This window comes from Tasmannia lanceolata, unplaced genomic scaffold (assembly GCF_043159265.1).
Source record: "Tasmannia lanceolata isolate RefF3 unplaced genomic scaffold, GAP_Taslan_0.1 ptg000001l, whole genome shotgun sequence".
NCBI classification, from domain to species: Eukaryota; Viridiplantae; Streptophyta; class Magnoliopsida; order Canellales; family Winteraceae; genus Tasmannia; species Tasmannia lanceolata.
Window position 1 is genome coordinate 302,361 of NW_027518678.1, and position 8,388 is coordinate 310,748.

Here is an 8,388-nt window from a genome sequence, read left to right on the forward strand (position 1 = left end):
TGCTATTCCTTTAGTTAGTCAAACCATGTCGAGTAAACAAGCACTGATAGCAGACATGATCCAAAGATTTGAGCCACCACAAAATTCACATATTCTCTAAATATAATTGGATTGTGCCACCCCAAAATTCACATATTCTCTAAGTGATATTTACGCGCCTTTTGATCACCAGGGACACCCAGCGCCAGTGAACGTGGCAATCAATCAAACCCACTGGATTCTTCTAACGTCAAGTACATTAGCCCCCCTTCAGTCATTGATACACCGGCATTGGGTGTCCCTAGTAATCAAAAGGGGCGTAAATATCACTTCCCATTCTCTAAATATAATTAAGTAATGTAGAGTTATGCTAGTTTCCAAGAATTAAACCTTATCTTTCAAGCGTCCCTCTCATATTATCGAAATTCCATCATAATTAAATATAATTAAGCATTGTAATGGCCATCAGTCTTAAGCTCTTAAACAAAATTCAGTTTTAGAGCACTCCTCATACCAAATTAGTTAATAATAGAGAAATCCTAACAATGCTTTACAAATCAAATAAATTAAGAAGAGAAGTAATAGAGAAGAAAACTATTATGCCTCCATGGGTTATTGGAGCTTCTCTTGCCAGGGAGACTCAAAAGCCATACATTGAACAGATACTTGAGAGCGAGTATGTTCTCAATGGTGGGTGTGATGCTGGTTGGTGTGATGCTTTGGCTTCTTCACAATCATGACACTGCAATGAGCATGGTGAGCACAGTAGTCGCTCACACTCCCCAGAATAGCCCTACAAAAGAGAAGCCAATAATCAAGATTTACTCTTTCTTAAGATAGTAATCCCTAATCAACTGTGGATGCTTCTGGGTCCTTCCGTTTAGTCGCTAAGTACCATTTTCAAACCTTGATTTGTTCCAAGCTATATATAACGAAAAAGTAAGTGCATACCTTTTGAAGGCACCATAGCCATTGCTGCCTATGACTAACATGTCTGCGTGGTGCTTTTCCACAGCATCACAAAGCACATTCCTGGCATCCCCCTCGCCGGTTATCACTTCAAAGTCCGAAATCTGCAAGAGAAAACACCCATTATATTGTTACTGGTACCAATAATAGCAAGGAGGCAAATATAATATTAGTACAATGCCCCCTTTGGGAATTATACACTCTTTTTTTTAACAATCCCCGCACTTCTTTTTTCATTTAAACTTTCTAATGGGATGTTGGAGGCTAATACAACTACCAAATAGCTATAGCATCAGATCAGAGAAGTGCAAAACAAATTAAGGGAGGAGTCTCATTATCAACACAAAGGAGTGCAGATAGTATTCCCTGTTTTAATAGTGTAAAAGTGCATGGGCATTAGATATTTTGTATGAAGGTGATCGATATTTATGGGATCGTGTAGCCATCAACCCTTGATCAGATATCAGTGATGGTGATGATCATCAAGTGAAAATGCCTAGACGCGTATTGCACAAGCTCACATGCATTGATTTATAAATTATATTATATTAAGGGGAGTGATAAATCGACCCCCATATATCTTAAATCGACCCCTTTTAATGTAAAATGTTAGGGTGTGTGAGTTGTACACTTGTACGGTGCTTAACAGAAGATGGCAACTTTATTCAATCCTCTAACGTTTTACGTTAAAAAGGGGTCGATTTATCACTGCCTTATATTTATTATTTAGGGGAGTGATAAAACATCCCCATATACATCCTTTCCGAAAAAATTCCCAATACAGATATTTGTGACCGATACTAAGAAGCTGCCAGTCGATGTTTAATTCCTCCATTCTAATGGTTACAACTGTAATTTTTAGGCTATGACATCTCCCTGACCAGCCAAACATAATCAAATTACTAAAACAGGGAATGATACAAGATATATCCAAATTGAAAATGTTTAGTCATTTTTAAACTAATCAAATTACATGCAAAGATGAGAGGAAGAAGAGCTTACTGATCTCTTACGGCAAACCTCCTTAGCTCTTTCTACGATGGAGACAGCAGCTTTCTTTATATCATTTTCAACCCTTGTAACAACGTCTCCGAATCCAGTTGCTGCTACATACATTGCATGTAATTAAATTCTTTTTCTTTTTCTTTTTTTCTGTAATGTAATTTTAGTTAATTTTTAAAAAAAAGTCAGAAAAAATGAATAGGGCTTGCCTTGAAATTAAGGGGAAGAAATGGAATATTGTACACACATTCGAAATCATTTAGTTTTCATATATAACTGAACTGCCGAATAAATGAGAATAAAGGAATTGATATCTACACCTGGTGTTTTGATATTAGCACCCCTATCTTACCGGGTCCGGAGAATCGGAGGACAGAGAGAGCTGGGACTTTGACATGGATCAACAGGAGCTTGAAGTGGGAGGTATCATTGCACAAGGGCAAGAGGAGATTGTCGAGAGTTTATTCCAAGGAGTAGAAACTCTCCTTGGTGTCATCCACTCCCACCATAATAACTTTCTTCCTCGATCCCTCCATTCTCACTCTCTTTTATCTTTAGAAACAAGGGAAAACAAATTAAAGATCTTGTTATGGGCTTTCAAGGACTGGAACTGGGAAGAGCAAGCAGACCCACGTCTGTGTTTAAAAAGTCAAAGATGTCCCGGTGATGGTTTTTGAGCTTCTTCTTACCTTTTTTGCAGTAAAAGTTCGTTCAACAGTAACTGTTTGTTGTAATTTTGCAGTTTCGGAGAGAATGGTTTGTTTTTTTCTTCTTCTTGCGGAGAGTGGGGTAGTGGGTGGTTCTCTCTTTTCTGTTTCTACGCATGTTTATTTTTTGGACGAAGACCCAGTCACACTCAAGGGAGAGAGAATGACATTGTCTTCGATAGGGGACTTTTCTCTTAGACTAAACATTTAGAAATGCCAGGAAAATCTCTAAACCATTCACTTGTAAGCCCCCTCTCTACAACCAGACAAATAACAGTGGGCCATGAAATGTATGGCGGGAAGACTATCAAGATAATTTGTAACTGCGTTTGATGGCTACATTTGCAAGCCAAAGTGATAACATATATGAAATCAAACCAAAAACAGTGCATGTTCTTCTATGCTTATGTATTTAAAGAGTATAGAGAACCACATCAAAATGCATACTCCCTAGCTACTAACTCAATTTGACACGTACTTGTATGCTTTTCTTCAACTATTAATGTCATATTTTATTTGCATTTACATATTTGGACAACAGGCCACCTCAAGATTTGCTATTAATGTATAGGCACAGGTGTTTACACATCAGGGAAATAATTAAAACAGAGGAAATGAAATGAGCCTGCTTGGTGGGCTTCAGGACTAGTTCAGTTGTGGTGGGCCTCATCCAGGCACTTCTTTCTGCCTCCAGTTGTGATGGGCCTTCTCCTACCTGTTTTTTCCTTCCGGAAGGCCTTTAGCTCTAAAGCAATTGTAGCTTGTTCATAATCTTTCTCGTTATTAAAAAAGTCATACAATATTTAGCAAGACATGTAAATGAAATTCTAGAATTTTGGGTCCCATACAGTGTAAAGCAGAGGGAACTCCTGGTCCCTATCTTATGTCAATTCCGTATGAATTATAATATAATATAACTCTGTCATATTTCAAAAAAAAAAAAAAAAATTCTAGATTTTCATCGCAGGGAGAATAGCCTATAGTTCTGTTTTGATCTCCCAAGCTCGAGGCCGTTGTCTTCCTCCCTTTTGCATGTAACAAATCCGCAAAAGAAAACACCGCGTATAGTACTTAAATCTTTGAAATAAGTTTAGCAAAAAGCAAGGCCCATCTCAACCGATCAAAAAAAAAGGCCTATCTCACACGGTCACACCTCCCATCGCGACTAGAGGTGAAACAGAATCCTCTTTTCGAAAAATATTAGTTAGTTTTCTCAATTTCCAACCCAGCTTTGTGAATCCTTGCACCAATTTGGTATTAGAAAAAGTTGTGATCCACCGGGATCTTTTTTGTTATTAAAAAAGTAATGATCTACCAGGCTTTATCCAATTTGCTTCGAAAAAAACATTCGGCATAGCAACTACATAAGCTACCCAATTTTATCAGTTGATGCGGTCACGTTTGACAAACAAAAGCACGCCACAGTATGAAGCTCACTTCGGAAGCTAAATTCTTCTTTACTTCCCAAATTTAGGGAAATGTGCTTCCCACAGGCTTCATCTTACTTAACGAGCACACTAGTGTAATTTTCTAAGCTTAAAAACTCATCTTAAATTTCAAATATAACTTGTGCGGATTTTATTTTATTTTTATTTCTTTAATTTAACATTAAAATTAAAATCTATATGAATAAGAGAGTAAAAATTATCCCATTGCCATTATAAAAAAAAAAAAGAATTAAATCCTGAGGTGATTGAATGCGTCTCCATAGGAGTTGGAAACATGACTCACCTACTATTCACAAACGACATTCATTTTCATCATGGCTGAGGCAGAGCAAATTAAGGGAATTAAAATCCTCCTAAAATGGTTTGAAGTGGTTTCTTGCCTAGGAAAAGCTCTCTCATGGGATACAAGGGGAGAGCAAGATATACAGTGTTGTCTTAAGCAGAAAACAGCAAAGGGAAGAGTAATATTCCTTAAATTTTCATAACTGACTCACCTACTATTCACAAACAGCAAAAAATGTATTTACATCATATAGATAGACTATTTTAACCTCCAAAATATTTTCCTTATGCAGAATTCTAAGCCTTTCCTACACAATTTATAACATTAAATCATTTCAATAAACGAGCTACAATTCATTTTTAACAAAAGAAAAGACTTAAAACAGACCCAATTTGGAAATGATGTCAAAAGGTTAAAATGCTTGGAATACCCCCACATAATGATTATGTTTGTAAATAAATGTCATCATTGGAGGCTGTGTGAGACCAGCATGGAAGTATCTCGCTTCAGGCGGAGGGATTCCACACTACTTCCTTGTAGTGTGGCGCAAGTGTCAAAATTTTGAGCATAATCTTTTCTGGGAAAACAGGTTCCCGTCTTCCTAGCAGTTCCATAACAAAATTTGAAAGTTTTACTAACTAAACGATACTTTCAAATATAAGAAATTGTGGAAATAACCAATAAGTCTGTTTTCATTATGCATCTTTACAATTCAAAAGTTATTCAATTTCCTATATGGTGAACCACTTTAAAATTTTAATTCCCTAGATGGTGTGCCACTCAACATTATTTCAGTCTTATGCTGATAAAACCAAAACTTACATTGCAATAAATACGAGACAGAAAATTGTCATGATATTTATACAAACAACAGGAAACTTATTATATTATCAAAAACTAATGATTTCAAACAATTACATGTACTATCACAATAAGGAACACTAAATTGCACAGGTACATACCTACCTACTGGGGTGCATCTTCAGAGAATCTGGCATCGAAAGGAACAGAAGTAAGAGAGTGAGTGGCCCATTGGCAGTTCCAGAGCCATTCTGGAGTTGTATAACAAGCCATTGCACAGCTTTACTCATCTGTTCCAAATGAACCACACTGATTGGGGGAAGACCAGCAGTAGGCTGTCCCGGCCTGACAGCAACAGAGCCAGTTGCTTCATCCACAAGACATTCTGAGCCTATGCGTTGCTTCACAGACTCCACAAACTCTTCCGTGTGATCACAAGCAACCCTAAACAATTCCCACCGCTGCTTGAAGTTCTCTAGAGCAGCATCTATTGCTGTTTGCCCACCTGATAGCTCCTTGGCTTCAAGCACACCCGCTGCAGTACCCACAAACTCTTGATATGCACTGTTCAGTGCATCTACAGTGCTCTCCATCAAATGATCCACGCCTTGCTAATTGCAATTTGAGATTGCAGATATTTTGTCTTAGCTTTGGCTTTTTCCTGGGCCCCTAGCTCATTCAAAGAAACGGATAATTTTGTTAAATTTTTAAGTGTATTTTTTGGGGAGCTTTATTTTATTTTTTATTTTGAGTGTTGTAGTGAGGGCAAATATGTACTTTTGTGTCCATGGGCATGTTGGTCTTTTTGCCTAGCTTGCACATGTGTGAGCCACACATGTTTGCTCCATCGTTTCCCACTACCTACCTATTTCAAATTCAAACCTTTACTTGGAACTCCAAACCCACTACTTCCCTTGCATTAAAGTCCTCACTTTCCCATACCCACTATCTCCTACCTAAGCTATCTTCTCTTTACTTTCCTTGACCAAGCAAAATTCTCATTTACTTCACTTTTGTAGAGATGCTCCACTACCTAGACCTCCATTGAAGCTCTCTTGTGTGCAAGCTTTCCTCTTGAAGCTTTCTTCTTTTTGTGTTCTTTATCTTGTATGTTTTGTTGTTCTTTCATATATTGAAGCCCATTTTTTTTTGGGCATTGTTCTTCTTCTACTTTGGTTGTTGTTCTTGGGCTAGTGTAAACTTTGGTTTCACTATTTGAGAAGAGGATTTTCCGGTGTTGTGAAATCCGTCTTTCTCTATATGGTATCAAAGCCACAAGGGTGGAAGTTGGTGCTTGTTAAGATATCCTTGGTAAAGAAGTTCAATCGGTGCTTTGAAGATGGATATGAGTGGAAGGGCTAGCGGACTCGGCATTGAGTTGCTAAATCAATCAAATTACAAGATATGGAGAACATGTATGGAGTCTTATCTTGTGGGAGAAGATTTATGGGATGTTGTTTGTGGAGATGCAAATGTGGCTCTGGATGATACACAAGAAAATGCCGATGTATTGAAGGCGTGGAGGATGAAGAATGATAAGGCCGACTTTCTTTTGAAGCGGTCTATTTCGCATGACTTGTTTGAGCACATCATTGGGTGTAAATTGGCAAGTGAGATTTGGATTACCCTTGATGGATTGCTTAACAAGAAGAATATGGCTCGTCTACAAATGTTGGAGAATGAGTTGGCAAATACTACACAAGGTGGTCTCTCTATTTCTCAATTCTTTTTGAAGATTAAGAATCTTTGTTCGGAGATTTCTTTATTGGATCCGGAAGAGCCTATTGCGGAGGCACGAATGAAGCGGCATATTATTCGTGGGTTGAAAAGAGAGTATATTCCTTATGTTACGTCGATTCAAGGGTGGGATCGGCAACCTTCTTTGGTGAAGTTTGAGAATCTTCTTGCTTCACAAGAGTCTTTAGCTAGACAAATGGCGGGTTGTTCAATATCCGGGAGTGAAGGAGAAGCATTATTTTCAAGCAACAAGAAGCCTTCCAACAAATATAAAGAGAAGAAAAATATTCCAAGTAAAGGTGGAGAGGAAGGTGGATCATCTGTTATGAGTAATGGAAATCGAAAGGGTATTATGTGTTACCGATGTGGTAAACTTGGGCATATACAAAAGAATTGTCGTGTAAAATTGAAGGATGGCAATGCAGCCGAAAAAGTTGATGACCGAAAAAATGAAGAAGATTGGGGTAGATGTTTCGTGGCGGAAACTACTACGGTGGGTGCTTTGGCATCCATCAATTTTGAGGATGATTGGATTGTTGATTCTGGTTGTGGGCATCATCTGATCGGCGACGAATCTAAGTTCTCAAAGTTCCGAAAATATGAAGGCAACGATGCTATTATCACGGCGGACAACACTATACATCCGGTAGAGAAAGAAGGGGTCATTACTATTGGTGGTGCAAATGAGGATCCTATTACACTTAAGAGTGTGTTTCATGTTCCCGGTATGAAGAAGAATCTTTTCTCGGTCGCAAATGCGGTTGATGAGGGAAATTATGTTTTGTTCGGGCCTAAGGAGATGAAATTTCTTCGGAATATTTCAAGCTTGAAGGCGGATGTTGTCTATACCGGTAAGAGAGTTAAAGATTTATTTGTTTTATGGGCTTCAACTTTATATGTTGATAAAATGAGTACAAATGATGGCGCTTCAATTTGGCATGCTAGATTGGGTCATATTAGCATGGATAAATTGAAGGTCATGGTGATTAAGAATCTAGTGAATGGGCTACCAAATTTGAATTCTTTTGGTGGTGGAAAGGTGTGTGAGGGTTGTCAATATGGTAATGCACATCATCTTCCATTTGACAAGTCTCTTTCAAGGTGCAAGGCTCCCTTGGAGCTTATCCATAGTGATGTAATGGGACCTTGTAGGACACCTTCACTTTCCGGCTTCCGCTATATGTTATTATTTGTTGATGATTTTACTAGATTCACTTGGGAATATTTTATAAGGGAGAAATCCGATGCATTGCCTAAGTTTGTTGAGTTCAAGAAGACCATTGAAGGTGTACTTCACAAGAAGATCAAGCGGTTGAGAACCGATAATGGTGGGGAGTTTACTTCTGATGACTTTTCTATATTTTGTCGTGATCATGGTATACAAAGGGATCTCACTTGTGCCTATACGCCTCAACAAAATGGAGTCGCGGAGAGGAAGATTAGGCATCTTGTGGAAACTTGT

General features: G+C 38.1%; 2 pseudogenes across 1 annotated transcript; both read right to left on the reverse strand.

Moving 5' to 3' along the window:
* Positions 1–395: 395 nt before the first annotated feature.
* Positions 396–2,486, reverse strand: LOC143875571 (universal stress protein A-like protein; annotated as a pseudogene). Its single transcript, XR_013250218.1, has 4 exons — positions 2,303–2,486; positions 1,951–2,051; positions 931–1,052; positions 396–772 (listed from the first exon to the last, which is right to left on the reverse strand). The product of XR_013250218.1 is annotated as a universal stress protein A-like protein (transcript).
* A 2,868-nt stretch (positions 2,487–5,354) lies between these two features.
* LOC143861398 (mediator of RNA polymerase II transcription subunit 32 pseudogene) lies at positions 5,355–6,745 on the reverse strand (annotated as a pseudogene).
* Positions 6,746–8,388: the final 1,643 nt, after the last annotated feature.